This window comes from Microtus oregoni, unplaced genomic scaffold, assembly GCF_018167655.1.
Source record: "Microtus oregoni isolate MIOR12 unplaced genomic scaffold, Mior012 000050F_005, whole genome shotgun sequence".
In the NCBI taxonomy this organism is placed as follows: Eukaryota; Metazoa; Chordata; class Mammalia; order Rodentia; family Cricetidae; genus Microtus; species Microtus oregoni.
In genome coordinates this window covers 708,595-726,887 of record NW_024543229.1, presented here as the reverse complement: position 1 = coordinate 726,887, position 18,293 = coordinate 708,595, and positions in this window count along the sequence as shown.

The window sequence follows — 18,293 nt, the reverse complement described above, 5'->3', positions numbered from 1 at the left end:
ACTAGGAAGGAGAATTTATACAATCATGGTACATTAGCTGTGTATCTTTCTCAGAGCCTCTTTTTGCTTGCCACTCTCCTACCCAGAGGGGTGAAACAGTACTGATAATAGCAAACTATTTTCAGAGTAGAGTTTTGAGGGGCAGACTCCTTAATCAGTCAGGAAAAGCAGGGTAATTCTTTTCTTAGTGCTGAGAGGAGCAGAAGTTGAATGTGGTAAGCCTGAGAAGGGACTGCAATGCCGTGACCGAGAAACAGTTTGACAGTTCCAAGGTCTACAGCTGGATAATCAAGTCACAGAAAAAAGTAAACTGCAGACCCATGAGAGGGCTCTGCAGACAGAGGTGCTTACTTCCAAGTTTGATGATCTGATTATCCTAAGAGCTTACAAGATGGCTGGAGAGAACCGAAAGTTGTCCTTTCACCTCCACAGGTATGCTGAGGTACTCATGTGCCTATATTCACACACATACAGATAAAGAGATTGAGAGAGATGATAGATATTTTCATAAATAAAAACAATTGTAACAAATAAATATTTTTAATGTCATTGAATAGAAAGATCAGGAATAAAATTTAAGGGTTTAGGGCCGTTATATCAAATGAGGTCTTGAGATTTGGGAATTCTTTTTCTTTGGTCACCTGCCATGTAGTGTATGGGTGAATTGGCTCAGAATAATGTCATGGGGTTGAAAACTCCCTAGTTTTCTCAGCAAGAATGTGTGCCTTTTTGAGTTAGGAGGATGGTTCTCATGAAAAGCATGAGGAACCCAACAGCTTCTGCCACTACCTCTCCTCTTCCTTCTAGCATACAGGTGACATGGTGCCAGAGAGAGGGATATGTGAAGGCTGGGTTTAGCCAAGGGAAGAAAAAGCCACTTAATCACTGTATGAGTAAGGTTGATAGAAAAGAAAGCAACACTGCCAATAGTTCTTGAACTATTAAATAGGCACAGCAAGATGTTTGAACACTTAGTGGAGTGTATATGATGTAACCTGGGGGGCAATAGTGCTCCATGATAAAATATTTGAGGATTTACAAGCACACAGATTGAAATCTCATCCCATATCTGCCATTCTAGTTGTGTGATCCTGAGTGAGTTACTCCAATTTACTGTACCTCAATTGCCACAGATAGAGAGCAAATTCAATAAATTATTGCTGAACCACTTTAGTGAGGTTATATATAAACTACTTATCACTGTACCAGGCATAAAGTAAATGTATATAAGTGGTGATTTTTATTTGGGAACAAAGACGGGTGGAATCTCCCATCTAAATTGTATCCCCAGGTGCTTGCAGTCTATAGGGCTTGGGTTGGTGCTTAATAATGCAGAAAAGTTGTGAGGTGGAAATTAGCATTGCAATGATTGAATTCAGGGCGCATTACAGATACAAGAGACTCCCTCAGTGAACTTAGGAATGAACAGCATTCACACAGTTGTATAACCTGTTCTAGGAAAGTTCTAGTTGTATAGGACTAGATTATTCAAATATTGGTCTAGGATTGGGCTTTTCAGTGATAGAAGGAGCAGACACAAACTGGCAGATCCAGAGGGTAAATGCAAACCTTTTTCTAAAAAGTACTGAAGATCTAGATGAAAAGAGCACAAATGAAGAAATCTTAGAGAGCTGTGCGAAAACAGAAAAAATAATCCATGCCAAAACAAATCCTTAGGGATCCGGTCTAGAAGGAGTGGGGACCCAGAGCAGCAACCTGATGTAGGTGGGTCTTCTTTCTATGTGTTGCTTTCATTGGTTAATTAATAAAGAAACTGCTTGGCCTGATAGGTCAGAACATAGGTGGGTGGAGTAGACAGAACAGAATGCTGGGAAGAAGGGTAGTAAGGCAGACTCCATAGCTCTTCTCTCCGAGATGGACGCAGGTTAGAATCTTTCCCCCCGGTAAGCCACCACCTTGTGGTGCTACACACATTACTAAATATGGGTTAAAGCAAGATGTGAGAATTAGCCAATAAGAGACTGAAACTAATGGGCCAGCCAGTGTTTAAAAGAACACAATTTGTGTGTTGTTATTTTGGGGCATAAGCTAGCCAGGCGGCTGGGCGCCATGCTGCAACACAGCCTGCTGTTCCTTCTACAGCAACCTTGTTGGGGGAATTCTAGTTGGTTGACATAGAGCAGACTTGAAGACTAACCTTTGGTTTTATTGAAAGTCTGCTAAGTAGTAGCTTGGGTTCGTATAGGCTTGGGGTGACAGTTTTAATAATTTTATTAGGAGGATATAATTTCTGTTATGAGAGGAAATACAGAACTAAAGGTATGAAGCAATTTGTCTAATGACACTCAGTTGATCACTCAAAAACATAGAATGGTGGAAATGAATAAATGGATACCTTATGTAAGACGAATCAACCGTAAGTAAAAGAACATTAGCAGTTAGATTATTTTCTCAGAGAATTTGTAAATTAGAATTGGAATCATAAAGAATGCATTATAGTTTAATGGCTAAGAAATGTTTACTGGAGTCAATTTATCATCTGTGTGGTCTGGAGCAAATTACTTAACTATTCAGTGCTTAAGGTTTCTCATCTGTAAAGTGAACCAACAATAGTGTACTTTCCCTCAGTATCTTTAGTAAGATTTGTTCCAGGCTGCCTTGCAAAAAACATCCCAATCTACAGATGTACAAGTCCCTGATTTAAAATAGTAGAGTATTTGCACAGAACCTGTACACATGTTCCTATATACATTAGTACTTGCATTGAACTCCTTACATGATTTTCTGGAGGGAGAAAAGGAATTGAAAAAAAATGATATAATGATATTCTAATTTCAAAAATAAAAAACCTAAAAGTTGTTTCTAAAATAATTATTAATACTTAATACAATACAAATGTCACTACTTTTTTTGTTCTGTTGTTTATGGACTAATAACAAGAAAATGGACATATTCATATTCAGTACAAATACAAATTTGTAGATGGAGACTGCACTTTCATTTCCCATCTGCCCAGACCAAATAATCACACAGAAACTATATTAATTACAACACTGTTTGGCCAATGGCTCAGGTGTACTCCTAACTAGCTCTTACATCATAAATTAACCAATTTCTTTTATATTTTACCATGAGGTTTGGGATTTGTTACCTCACACCTTGCTTTTGGGGCTGCTACATGGCATCTGCTTGTCTCCACCTTCTTTCTCCCAACATTCAGTTTAGCTTTCCTGCCTAAGTTTTATTGTTAGCTTTATTCTTCCCTGCCATATGCCAAAGCAGTTTCTTTATTAATCAATGGTAATAAAACATATTCACAGCATGCAGAGGGTAATCCCACATCATTTCACCTTTTCTGTCTAAAGAAAGGAAGGTTTTAACTTTAGCATAGTAAAATTACATTTAACAAAACAGTTACCACGCAAGAATTACAGTTACAATATTTAGTCTATTTGTATTATGAAAAAATGAAAGAAAATATTCTATCATCTATATCTCTTTGTGAGGCTTAAGTTTCATATCTAATTTATCTTTTATCATACCAAGAAAAACTATACATATGACTATCTCTCTTCAACTCCATCAAAGATCTAAGAAGGATATAATATTACCTAAGTAAACAGAAAGTACATAGTAAGCAACTTCCAAAACTCTAGAATTTACAGAGACATCTTGCTGCCTGGACAGTCACCCAAATTTCTTCTGTAATATTTGGTTATCTGTCTTTAGCTTATAGATCCATAATATCTGGCAGACTTTTCCATGAAGCACGAAATTTGAAAGACTGCCTATATTGGAAGTTTGTCAGCCACTTTCTTCTGTGTCCAGCAGAATGTCTGGCAGACTCTTTCATAAAAGGAAGGAACCATGAAGGACTGTCTCACCTTATTTTGCCAAGTTCAATGGTCATTTTTCTGTGTGTCCTGCATGTCCAGTTTATACAGAATACCGTCAAGCAGTCCAGGCAAATGGCTAGCCTTGTCACATTGAAAGCAAATTCCATGAGTTGCTTCAATGTGCATCAACTTCTCCGAAGTAATTGGGTCTTCCAGAAGCAGACATGTCTCACTATTGAGAAAAGTCTATGTTCTTAAAACCTTTTAAATGCCATATCCTATAGGTCATTGAAGTGTTGAAGATTATCTAACTTAAACATATCTCTGTATATTTAGGAAACCTACCTAACATGACTGCAGGTTTGACTATTATAAATGACTACCTATTAGTCTGTAATTTTAAATTATATATTACATTTTAAATGACATGTATAATATGTTGCTTACAAACACCAGTCATTCATGCCACCAGTATAAACCAAGTAGCCATCTCTTAAAGAAGCTGTGCCTCTCTGTTTGTGGCCAGTCAACAACCCATCTGTAAAAAGTGTGACTACCAAGAAACTCCAAGTGACTCGTGTTTTTGTGCATCTAGAAGCCCTTTTTAAGCTTTATTAGGCTTTATGTGAGTGCATGTTTCTGAACATTGGGTGCCATTATGTGGACAGAGACTGTACTTTTGTTTTCTGGCTGCCCAGTTCCAAATAATCACACAGAAACTATAGTAATTATAACACTGTTTGGCCAATAGCTCATTTGTATTTCTAGATAGCTTTTACATCTTAAATTAACTCATTTCTATTATTTAATATTTTGCAATGAGGCTTGTGTTTATTACCTTACATCTTGTTTCTTGGGTAGCTACATGGTGTCTGCCTGACACTGCTTTCTTTCTCTCAGAATTTAGTTTTCCTGCCTACGTATATTCTTCCCTGTCATAGGCCAAAGCAGTTTCTTTATTAACCAATGGTTAAAAAACATATTCACAGTTTACAGGGGGAATCATATTCAGTACAGATGCAATAATTCATCCAAATAACTTCAGCACATACTTCATTGAATCCATAGATGTAAAACCTGGGGAAATAGTACTGGTTGTACCTACTGCTTAAAAATGTTCTATGACTTAGTTAATATAAATAAAGTACTTATGAAAGTGTTTGACTCAGAATATGTACTATTTAATTGTAACTATTAATAACATTATTATTAATAATTAGGATTATGAAGATTAATTTAACTGACATATATAAAACATGTTTTAGAATGCCTTTACATTATAAATACTACTTCATTATAAATAAAACACTGAGAATTAAATTAATATAGACCTCAGAAGAAATGAACCAGTCTGACAAAACCAAGGTAGACTACCTTCCTTTTAGACATCTGAGAGAGACCAATTGGTCAAAAATAGTTCTTTATAAAATATACTTTTAGTTTTAAAAGCTATTTAAAGCATATTTTATTTTACCTTTTTGTGTTGAGGTTTAATCCAAGGACTTTGTAAAAGCCACACAAGTTCTTTATCTCTGAGTGGCATCCTCTTCTGTGAATATACTTTTTTAATTGCAAAATAAAGGGAGTGTCCTAGGATGTACATTATTTTCATCACTGAAGGTACTAAAGGGCCTAGTACAAATTAATTAGCAAGATTGATCTATAGAGAATTAACAGACCATCAAGATGGTATCTAATATAGATATTTTTCCAGTGTCTCTAGTCTAAAGATAAGGACATTGTGGTGCTTGAGATAATGTAGTTACTAAGTAGCAGAGGTTCCATGCAGCTCTGTGGCATCTTCCTATGACATATACTAGATTCAGTGCTTCATACTGTAATGTGCAATCACCAGAATCTGATTTCTTCAAGGAAGGAGAAAGGGAGATGATAGTCAGTACTAAATTTTGAGCTATTCAATTAAAAAGCATAATGATCTATAAAAGAATACAGTGGCTCCAATGGGACCACTTAAGTCAAACTTTATGACCCAATATTTCTTTGAGATAGTCTTAAGAGTTAGACCTTGACACATGAGTCCCATACTGCCTGAGTTCTTATTTTCTTGAGATCTCAAGGGACTTCAGGATCAGAGATAGCCCCGAAGCTCCCAATTTGTAAATGCCTTGCCCACATGAGATAGCTCTACCTCTCCTTGGCTACAGGGGGATACTTGATTTTGCTCATTACCATGGGTTCTATTTATGTCATGGGTTTAATTTAACATTAGTGATGCGTTCAGAGAGGAGGAGAAAGAGAAGAGACTCTTGGCATGTGGAACCATTTGGAAACAGGAGTGAAGAAATCACATTTACTGACTCAGGAAACAATATTACTTGCCTGGAAGAAAGAATTCAAAATAGACAGTAACAGGAACGGAAAGAAATTCAGTAAGGAGGGCTTATTAAAGAGGGATTTGACACATAACAAATTTGAATTTCCTATGAGAAGTTATTGAATATCTGAACAGGAGAATTATATGCAAATACCCCAGGAATATTTTGCTTACTTCTATGCCCTGCACTGGAAGAAGGTAAGACAGAGTTCAAGAAGGCTTGAAGATAGGTAGTTCTCTGAAAGATGATGAAGCATTCCCTTTTGGATACAACTGTATGGGAAGAAAATCAAAGCCCTAGGAAAAAGACTGGAAAGAAGGGATAACAGGAAAGTAAGTGGTTGATATCAAGAAGGCTTGCTGGTCTATTTAACTATGTTACTGTTTGAGATGAGACTTCTGCCTGGAACCAATTTTTACTTTTCTTTATTTGCCTCACATTCATTCTTCTAGATAGAATCCATTCTCCACAAAGTTCTATGATCTCTCAGACCAACTTAAAATGATTGGCTCATGTATATGTTTTCTGTACTATGTTGTGGGAGCTCAATCTGTTTAGTCAATGACAGACTTGCCATGGGTTTGGTTTTCTCTGATATGTGACATGATAAAAACTGAGGTGAGGGGGAGCTCTCTCTCACTTGGACATGGAAGGCTTTGTAACCACCATTTGGTGACCTGGTCCAGAAATTTCTCCATCCTTCCATGGTGGACAAAAAGGCAATGGTGTCACTTCCCACTATATTCGTGAGTGTGTGTGTTCCCTATTTTACCCCTTAATAAATAAGTTTTCTTCCCAGGCATCCGTGAATTTCTCGCAATACCTCTACATGGAGAATTTCTCCCCTTCCTCTGGACTTCCCATTCTCTTTCCCCCTCCGTATCCTCATTTTCTTCCTTTCCCTCCTCTTTTTCCCCATTCTCATTTTTCTTTAAATATTTTTGAAGACTCAATACAATCTAAGGAAAACCAAAGAATAATTGAAGACAAGCATTTCCTCTGACTGACTACACCATGTCTGGAAAGTGATTCAGTTTCTTATGTGGTGCTATTCTAAAGACCATCAGAGAAAATGAAATCCAGTGTTGCTAACATAGAGAGTATGGTATAATAAATAATGCATTTTGGCTAGGAATTCCCTGAGTTATAGGTCTGCCTTTGCTATGCTAATTAAAGAGTCAAAGTTTGTAGGATACAGAGTGGTTGCCAAAAAACCTAGCAACATAATTAGAAAATTGGAGCTAAAAGGAAACCTTTCATGGAAGTTGGGAAGGCTATAGACTGAATATAATTGTGTGGCCAATGATTTAACTAATTATGCCTATGCAATGGAGCTTGATACTGAACATATTAATGTATTGGAAAGGCAATGTACCTGGATTCCACAGAGTGTTAGCTACTTTGGATCACTCCCATCCTCAAGACCTTGCCTTACATATGTCTTCATGTGATTGTTCATTTGTGTAATTCCTAATAAAGTGGTAAGCATCAGTATAACAAATAACAAAGAATTAAACCTCAAAAGGATTATGGGATCCCTAGAATTTGGGGCTCGCTAGGAAGAAGTGTGGGAGGGTTGAGATTACTTACATTTGTAACCAACATTTGAAGGGGGGAGTTTTGTGGGAGTGAGCCATCAACTTGTGAGACTCTCCCCTAACTCCAGGTATTAAGTGTCCAAACCAAACAACTTCATCCTTATCTTGAGGAATTGGCAGTAATTCTATACACCTAACTTCAGGATGGAATGGATAATCATAGTATACCAAGTCAGTACCAGACAAATAATATAAGAAATGTAAGGGAGAGTTGAAAATGGTGTATTATGAAGCCTTGACTTAGCATCAGAGCAAGTACTAAAGAGAAATAGCAACAATTTATGAAATGGATATGATTATTCTAGCCTATAATGCAATTTCAAGGATCTTTAAATGTGTGAGAGTTGGGTAGAAAAGGTTTCAGAATGGTATAACATGAGAATTGCTTGATTGATCATTGCTGCATTTGAAGTTGGGATAGAAGAAACCATTTGCTAAGGTATGCAGGTAACTTTGAAGTATGGGAAAAAGAATAGCCTGCTAACACAGGGTGCTCCATTTCAGCCTTATATTAAATTTATGGTAAGTTCTTATAGAATCCCCAGGAAATTAATATGGACTCATATTGTCTTCACTTTCAACCACTATCCACAATGGCCTTTCTTGTGTTCTGATAGGTTACAGAATGATATTTTGGTTTTCCTATATTTGTTGAGACTTATCTTGTTTCCTAAAATGGGATCTATTTTGAAGAATATGTAGTCTTTAGTGTTTGGGTGGAATATTCTGTATATCTGTTAGCTACATTTGGTTTATAATGTCATTAAATTCCATTGCTTCTCTGTTTTCTTTTTGTTCACAGGTGTGGGAGGTTCTTCTGTCTGTGTGTTGCTTTTATTGGTTAATGAATAAACAAACTGGCTTGGCCTATGGCATTGGAGGAGGAAGGTGGGGTTAGAAAGACAACAACATGGAGCAGCCACTGGAGATAGACATGCTGAAATGTTGCTGGTAGGTCACAACCTCATGGTTATGCACAGATTAATGGAGATAGGTTAAATGAAGATGTAGGAGTTAACCAATAAAAAGCTAGAACTAATGGGCCAAGTAGTGATTTGATTAGTACAGTTTCTGTGTGATTATTTCGGGTCTATGTTACCCAGGTGGCTGGGAACCAACAAAAAGCCTGCTGTAACAGTTCACATGACCTGCAATCAACAACAAGCTGTCCTCTCATTTCCAGGTGCTTGAGATGGAATACAGGTGAATGCAAACAGACACACATGTGCACGCACACAGACACATACACACAATGCACATCAAGCTGTCCTCTCACTTCCAGGAGCTTAAGATGGCATACATGTATATGCAAACACACACACACACACACACACACACACACACACACACACACAAACACCAAGATACCAAGATGTCCTTTCACTTCCAGGTGCTTGAGATAGCATACGTGTGTATGCAAATACACACACAATTCAAAAGTAAAAATTATTTTAGATTTATAGCTTTAAATATTTTCAAAGAAAACTCAAAACTTGGCTATTTTCAGTAGTGAGTGAATCCTATCATGTATTCAAAGAAAAATGAATACTAACTCTTCACAAATTTTTTAAAAATCAGATAGAAACAAATTTCACCTTATTTTATTGGTTCAATGTTACCTTGATATAAGAATCTGACAGTCATAACAAGGAAACTATAAATCAATATTCCTTATAAATATGGTGTAAAACATGTTGTATAACAGTTTCCTCTGAGAGTGAATCATTCCATCCTATAGGGAAGTTCTTTTAAAAGGAAGGTAAACAATTCAAAATAGCTTCAAGAAATCCCTGAAACTGACCAGGTTCATCAGGCTTCTCCCTTCCAGAGTAAGCAGAGCTGAGCTTCACAGAAGACTCCCAGAGGAATGAATATGCCAAGAAGACTCTCACACAAGCTTGGCTGCAAAGGAAACTCTAAGACTAGACCAGCTTCCTGGGAAAAGCAGAAACCAGCTGAGCTGCCTAGAAGAGGTTTAGACCACTGAGCCACCTGAAAGGCCGTTCTTCAACCTGCTGAGCTGCCTTCAGGCTGTTGGATGTCCCAGCTTCATTAGCTATCATGCACACTGCAGTGGGCTTTCTTTGGTGATGTAGCTATTTTTGACTCATTTCTGCTCCTATAAGCAATGCCTTGCCCATACTCCTGTAACTAGCCCCACTATAATCCATTGGTTCACCAAACTGGACTTTAGTGGTATCCATACATTGGTCTTTCTGGGGTTCCCTGTCTGGGGTGAGTAGACAGGTGTGCTGCATCTCCCCAGGGAAAGTTTCGTCACACAACATTTTCATCAAGACACCAACAAAAAAAAATCCATTAGCCCATGAGTATTACTATATATCATGACAAGAAGTACTTATCTTACCAACATAAAGATAGAACAACGTACCCAAATCAGTATAACACACCACGATAGTACAATACAGAACAAAATTCACATGAAAATCAAAAGACAGGGAAAAGGGATTTGAATTAACATAACACACATTCATGATTAAAATTCTCAAGAGATTTATCAAATTATTCTGAAGAACTTTTATTTAAAAACCTAGCTCACGTATAACCCTTAGAATTCAGCCTTGTGGTATGGACCCAGGGTCCCCTACTCTTTCACCCACACCTTCTAACCAATCTACATGCCTTTGTGACTCTCGGTCCAACTGCAGAACAGTTCTCTACCAGATACCCTAGAGCTACCACAATTAGCTGGGATCCACGTAAGCTACCTGTGACTTCCTTCCCCTTCTCCATTCTGGTCTGAAGTGCCCATTTCAACACAAAAATACATACTAGAGAAAAGACGGCATCATCAACAAATAGTGCTAATCACACTATATAGCTGCATGTAGAAGAATAAAAACAGATCTATATCTATCCCCCTGCACAAAACTAACACCAAATGGATCAAGGACCTCAATGTAAGACCCGATACCCAGGAGAGAAAGTAAGGAATAAGTCTGAATTCATTGGTACAGGAAAGAACTTGATGAACAGGATCTGACTGTGCAGGTGCTAAGAACAATAACTAATATATGGGACCTCCTGTAGCTAGAAAGCTCTGCAGAACAAAGAACACAACCATTCAAGCAAAGCAGCAGCCAACAGAATAGAAAAAAATCTTCACCAATTATATACCTGACAGTGAGTTAGTATGTAGAATATAAAACAAACAAACAAACAAACAAACAAAAACAAGACCTGAGCATCAGGAAATCAAATAACCCAATTAAGAATGGAGTTTAGAACTAAGCAGAGATTTCTGGAAAGATTTAAAAAAATGTCTGAAAGCCACTTAAAGGAATGTTCAACATCCTTGGTTGTCAGGGAAACGCAAAATAAAACTACTTTGAGATTTCATCTTACTCTAGTCAGAATGGCTAAGATTAATAAAAAAGCAAATGACATCAGGTACTAGCAACTATGTGGAGAAAGAGGACACTTATTCCTTGTTGGAGGAGGTGTAAACAGCTATAACCACTATGGAAATCATCAAGCAGGTTCCTCCAAAAGCTGAAAATCTATTTAGCAAACATCCAGCTATACCACTCTTCGGGACATAACTGAAAGATTCTACAGCTTATTACAGAGATACTTGTTCATTCACGTTAATTACTGTTGAGTTCATAATAGCTTGAACTGGGAACAGCCAGATCTATAATGAATATGCTACATTTATATAATGGAAACTTATTCAGATGCTAAGAAAAATGAAACTATGATTGCAAATAAAGGAATTGGTTTAAAACAATCATAATGAATGGCATAATACAGATCCCAAAAGACAAATATTGCATATTTTCTCTTATAGGTGAATGTTAACTTTTAGGTTTTTAAATGCGTATGCTATAATCTAAATAAACACGGATGTTAGGGGCCTAATAATATACCAAGGGGCAAAGGGGATATCCCAAGGTAGGAGAAATAGAATATAGCGTTGTTGAGTGATAAATGGGAAACTAGAATCAAAAGATTAAATGGGGAAGAGGATGGGAGAGCAAGATAAAGGATGGACTATAGAGAGGAACAACTATACTAGAGATCTTTTTTTTAAATTATATGGAAACATACTACTATAAAAGCTTCCTAAAATACATATATAAAATGAATTTAAATGGAGTCACCATACAATGGGGCAGACAATGCCCCCACCTAGACATTTTATGCTACCAAGTAAAACCTCCAGTTCTAGGAATTGGTTTTATCTTTTTAAGTCATTGACCAATGGGGTCTGATAAAATGCCTCCAAAGATCACAGGTAATTTCCAGGGCTGTTTCAGCCTAATAGTAGGGTCATATTGATGAAGTCAACATCTATTTATAGCATCAAGCATGGAGCTAGTGCCTAACTGGAGGATTCACTCCAACTATCATTCGTGCTGGAGAGTACTCTGCTTCCTACAGGGGGAGTAAAGTAATCAATCATCAGCACCATCCAGCTAAAAACCCTGTAAACTACAGTATCAAGACATACTGGTGTCATAGTGGTACCAATGTTATGGGAATAACCAACCACTTTAGTAAATTGGATTTAAGACCTACACTATGAGATTTATCTCAAACCTGACAACTGCTAAGGTGATCAACAACCTGAGATTAGATATGTCATGGACCTACAAGAAAACTCTTATTACTCTTCTGAAAGAACATAGCAATAAACTAACTCCTCATGACATATCATTGTATTCATAGATCAGTGCTTCACCCAATGCTCATTAAATAATCCTCAATAATCCTCTTCTTGGAGTAGATGGTAATTAACACAAAGAACCACAACTAGACATTGTGCAGAGAGTGAGAGATTTTGAAGTCCTTAACCCTAAACTGAATGTCTTTATCAAACCTCTCACCCCCAGGCTCAAGGATCTTTGTGTATGGGGAGGTGCAAAGATTGTAAGAGTCACAGGCAGTGGATTACTCCAAAGATTTAGCGTTTTTCAAATATGATAGTCCTGATACACATATGAATTTACATATATCATGACAGCATGCAAAATACCCTGCACAACATAAAGCTAAACAAAACTTCACATGGAGAATGGAAAGTGGGAAAAAAGTCCTACCAAGAAGCTATTTACAATTCATAGCTGCTGGGGGAGGGAAAATCAGTTTTCTCCAATGGAATGAGACTGGATAGATCAAACAAACTCCTGGATCGGTCTCATATTCACTAGGCGTTAACCAGCACAAAATGTACTCTATGTTTTTTGTTTGTTTGTTTGTTTTTGTTTTGTATTACTGGGTTTTTTATTTTTTTTTGTTTGGATTTGTTTTTGAGAAAGAGAGCTAGAGATTGATAGAAAACAAACATGAAGTGGGGGAAGATCTGAGAAGAGTTGTAATAATATGATAAAAATAGATTGTATGAAAAAACATTAAATAAATTTAATAGTTAATAAAACATGATAGTTAATATTTTTATCTTTCTAATGCATTTTCACTTAAGTTTTGCATTTGAAATGTAGTATGCAACTCAAAGTTAACTTATTTGCATTTATACCACTAACATTTGCTGAAAATAATTTTGCTCCCACAAACTTTTTCTTGAAGATTTGTTAAAAAATCAATTGTGTACAAATGTGTTTGTCCCATGAACTTTATACTTATATAAATTCCCTGTACATCTTTATCCCAATACCATGCTCTCTTCATTATCATAGCTTTATAATATATTTTGAAACCAGGTACTGCTAGCTGATCCTAACTTTGTTTTTATTTTGAAAATGTTTACCTACCACAGATTCTTTTCACTTTTAGAGGAATTTTACAATAATCAGCTTGCCTCATTCTATATAAAATATCTCTGGGAATTTGTTTGGAAATGCATTGAATCTATGGATAAATTTGGGGAAGAATGGCATATTCATGTCCCACTATCTGAATCTGTGAATCAAGAATCTAAATTCTCGATTGATTGAAATCTTTACATTCTCTCAACAATATCTTCAATTCCTATGGAAAGTCTAATGAGTGTTTTATCAGTTTTGTCACAAAGAAAGTGGTGCTTAACATTTTATCTTTTTGTTAAATATATTTTATACTTTAATTTACTATATATGATTGTTAACATCCAGACAATAAACTTTAAATTTTGCATCCTAGATGAACTCATTTATGGTCCATAGTTTGTTGGTTTAGTGTCATGAAATCTGCAAACGAAAAGAAAGTTACTTTGGTTTGGATATCTTTTATAACTTTATTCTTATGTCATTGCACAGATCAGAATTTCTTGTCAATGTTATCTGATGATTATATCAAATTTCCATGTCTTATTCAATATTTTAGGGGAAAAGCATTCTCACCTTCACCATTAACTATGGTATTTCCTGTGGCTTTATTTTTGTATTGGTTTTTTTATACAATAATTTTGATCATACTCTTTTTGCTTCTGTAACTCCTCTAAAAAGACAAAAATATATCTCACATAAAACAAAATAAAATGCACACATACAAAATAACAGAGTTCTATGATGATATGCAAGATATACATCAGTATTGCTCTAGGATAGGGTCATTTCAGGTTCCCTATCCTCAGCTGCCCAAGGAACTGACTGGGGACCTTGGCTTGGGCATCTGGGAGCCACTCTAGGTTCAAGTCTCTTGCCAACTCTAAGGTGGCTTCATCTGGTGATGGATGGAGACAGAGACAGAGACCCACACTGGAGCACTGGACTGAGCTCCCAAGGTCCCAATGAGGAGCAGAAGGAGGGAGAACATGAGCAAAGAAGTCGGGACCACGAGGGGTGCACCCACCCACTGAGACAGTGGAGCTGATCTATTGGGAGCTCACCAAGGCCAGCTGGACTGTGACTGAAAAAGCATGGGATAAAACTGGACTCTCTGAGCATGGCGAACAATGAGGGCTGATGAGAAGCCAAGGACAATGGCACGGGGTTTTGAACCTACATAATGTGCTGGCTTTGTGGGAGCCTAGCCAGTTTGGATGTTCACCTTCCTAGAAATGGATGGAGAGGGGAGGACCTAGGACTTACCACAGGGCAGGGAACCCTGACTGCTCTTTGGACTGGAGAAGGATGGGGAGAGGAGTGGGGGGAGGGGGAGAAGGGTGGGAGGAGGGGGAGAAGGGTGGGAGGAGGGGGAGGGAAATGGGGGGCTGGGAGGAGGTGGAAACTTGTTTTTTTTTTCTCCTTTTCTCAATAAAAAATGGAAAAAAAATAACAGAGTTCATTTTGTAATGGTTACCTACTCTTGAGCAAGAACTTGTTTTAAGGAAGCTCAGTGAACTTCAAGTGCAAAGAAAGAATTCAATGCAATAAGAAACAAAATGACCAAACAAAAATTTATTAGAGATTGAAATCACAGTTATGGGTCACATAAAGAACATTTGGGACAATGATGAACCCCATATGCAATAACAGACCCATAAGATTAAATCATCTGGTCATGTTATAGAGATTCGAGGTTATGTAAGTATATATGTTTTTTATGCCAACCCTACATAAATAATGCTGTTAAAAAGATAAAAGAAAATATTGCTAATTTTATGCTATGTGTGGGAGTAACTATGCAATTTCCATACTCTGATTTCAAGAACTTAATAGGTTCTCTTAAGGCCTCAAATCCTACATCACTAACTCTGGTTTTCACTGTGGTTTTAATTAATGACACTTTTCATACAACGTATTTTAATTACTTCTTTGGGAAACACTCTTTCCCAACTCATAATTGCTCCAAAATCCTTCCCACATCCAATCCATATCCATCGAACTTCGTTTTCTCTCTCTCTCTCTCTCTCTCTCTCTCTCTCTCAGAAAAAAAACAGTAAATAAGATGAGAGAGAGAGAGAGAGAGAGAGAGAGAGAGAGAGAGAGAGAGAATATGAATATCTGTCTGAACCACAGGGCCCAGAAGTGCAGAATTTGTGCTTAATTACCCAAGAATTGCCTTTCAGGAGAAGCTGATTCTTCAAGATTCATAAGGAAGGAAAGCCCAGTGTTATGAAAAATGTGGCTAAGGGTTGTAAATGGCAACAGGCTCAACAGAATGCTTGAGAAACCAAAGATAATCTAATATTTAATCTATCTTTGTTTCATTTGGTTGAGGAATTAATAATTCATTGTGATTGCCTAATAAAAAACTTCTTTTTATCACAAAATAGTTCTTTCTGTCATACACACATACACACACACACACACACACACACACATACACACACACACACACCGACACAATCTCAGAACAAGTTGGTTATGAGCTGTTACAAATTATGTTTATCATAATATTGAGTGAGGTAAACCAGACCTAGAAAAACAAATATCATATGCACTCACTCATAAGTGGCTTTTAGACATAAAGCAAATAAAAGCCAACCTACAGTTTACTGCCCCAGAGAACCTAGACAACAATGAGGACCCTAAGTAAGACATACATGGATCTAATCTACATGGGAAGTAGAAAAAGACAAGATCTCCTGAGTAAATTGGAAGCATGGGAACCATGGGAAAGAGCAGAAGGGGAGGAAGCAGAGAAAAATGCATAGCTCAATAAAAACAATAAAAAAATTCTGTTAATAATTACTCAAGTTCCAAACTGGTTGTTTCTGTGCCATTTTGAAGAAATATGTTTCTTTAGGAAAAATGGGAGTGTTTTCACATGCTTTTGGTAACAAAAAAGGAAACCATTTTCATTTTTGATGAGCAACAATCTCACAAATTATAAGCATAGAAAGCCTTCTCTTACATTTTAGTAACAAATTTTGATATCATGGAAAATAAATTTGGAGACACAGAAAAACTCATTTACTTAGTATGCCTTTGAAACCAAAGGGCTGTCATTCCTTGACCATCTGGGACTCCCCCTTTATTATATATATATATATATATATATATATATATATATACTTTATATATATATACACTATATATATATATATACACTTTTAAAAATCACTGGTTGCTTCTACTTAGTAAACTCTTCATGGCCATGTTTTCTAGGTAGAGGGATGGCTGCTAAGGTGTTCATATTTAGGCAAAATAATATCCTTGCCCTAAAAAGCTATTAGATTATTATTTTTATTATTGTTGTTATTAGATTTAAACATAGGCTATTTTCCAAATCTAACTGGCTCTTTTTTGCTTCATAAAATTCTGTAAGTATATTTGGAAAATGGCTCTGGGCTTTTAACATACTTTACAAAGATGGGAATAAATACCTTTTCAAAATACTATATTGATGCACCTCCTGTTTACTTAGGTAATATTATATCCTTCTGGAATTTTTGATGGTGTTAAAGAATTGATAGTTATAGTTTTCATTAGTTATGATAAAAGATAAAGTAGATATAAATACTGTAACTATAATTCTTGATTGTTACCCATTTTTCATATGTAATTTTACTATATTAAAGTTATAAACCTTCCTTTTTATTTAAACAGAAAAGGGGAGGTGATGTGGGATTCCCCTCTGTATGCTGTCAATATCATTGGTTAATAAAGGAACTGTTTGGGGCCTATTAAAAATACTATATTATTCTAAATTCAAACATTTTCTAGCATTATCCAAGACCAGTGAATTCCATTCCTGTCCCTTTCATGTTTCCTCTACTTAAAGTTGTTCAGAGAATGAGCATTCTATTTCATTTTGGAAAACCCATTTTTAATGTGCCAAAGTTCAGTTCCTCAATGGCATTGAAATGAACACTGGCTTAGAGCTAAACTTTTTGAATTTCATTTTCTTAATCTATAAATCAATAAGGCTGAATGACATTTTCAAAACCACAATCTCAGAAGCTTTATTTCTGTCAGTTAGTGATTCATAATTCATTTACATATTCATTGAGTCATCAAGTATTTGCTGTGTGTATGGCATGCGTCAAGTCCCAGACCAAGTAAGGATGTGATAGGGTAGCAGATAAAAGCATTAAAAATAAATGATCTTAGTTTTTATAAAACTCTAGTAGGGCTTCTTTTCATGTCCAAGACTGTTTCTTTAGGGAATGAGAAATAATTAGTGGTCTTATTTTGGATGACGAGTCATATCTTATTTGCATTTAGAAAGCCAGGTGTGATTTTGTGGAAATTAGTGAAGAGGTACTTGCTAGGTTTCAAACAGAGAGAAGGACTTGAAATAAGGAGATTCAGGGATATATCAAGTATTGGCAATGTAAAACAGTGAAATTTGAGGACCTCGTGAGTGTTTAGTATTGTAACCGCTGTAGGACACGCAAATAATATTTGATTCAACCTCTCCCAGCTTAGTTTGAGAGTACATACTTCCTTGAGAAAAGTCAAAACACATAGAACATCCAAATGGAGATGGGGGAGACAGTGTTGTGGAGTTCATTCTGATGATTAATTCCTCACAGTGATGCAAAGCACTACAAGAAGTGAAGGAGAAGAAAGATGTCCGCTTAAGTAGTTAAGTAAAACATCATAGAGAGAGAGAATGAGAAATTTTTGATAGAGGCTAATATATGAAGGCAACAGGACACAAGTTAGGAATGCCAAGTGGGTTGTTGGCAGACTAGCAAGTGAAAGTGGCAGAGAGTGCTAGTGGACAGATGTTTAAGCAATAATTAAAGATAAATTTGAATTCTTTACATT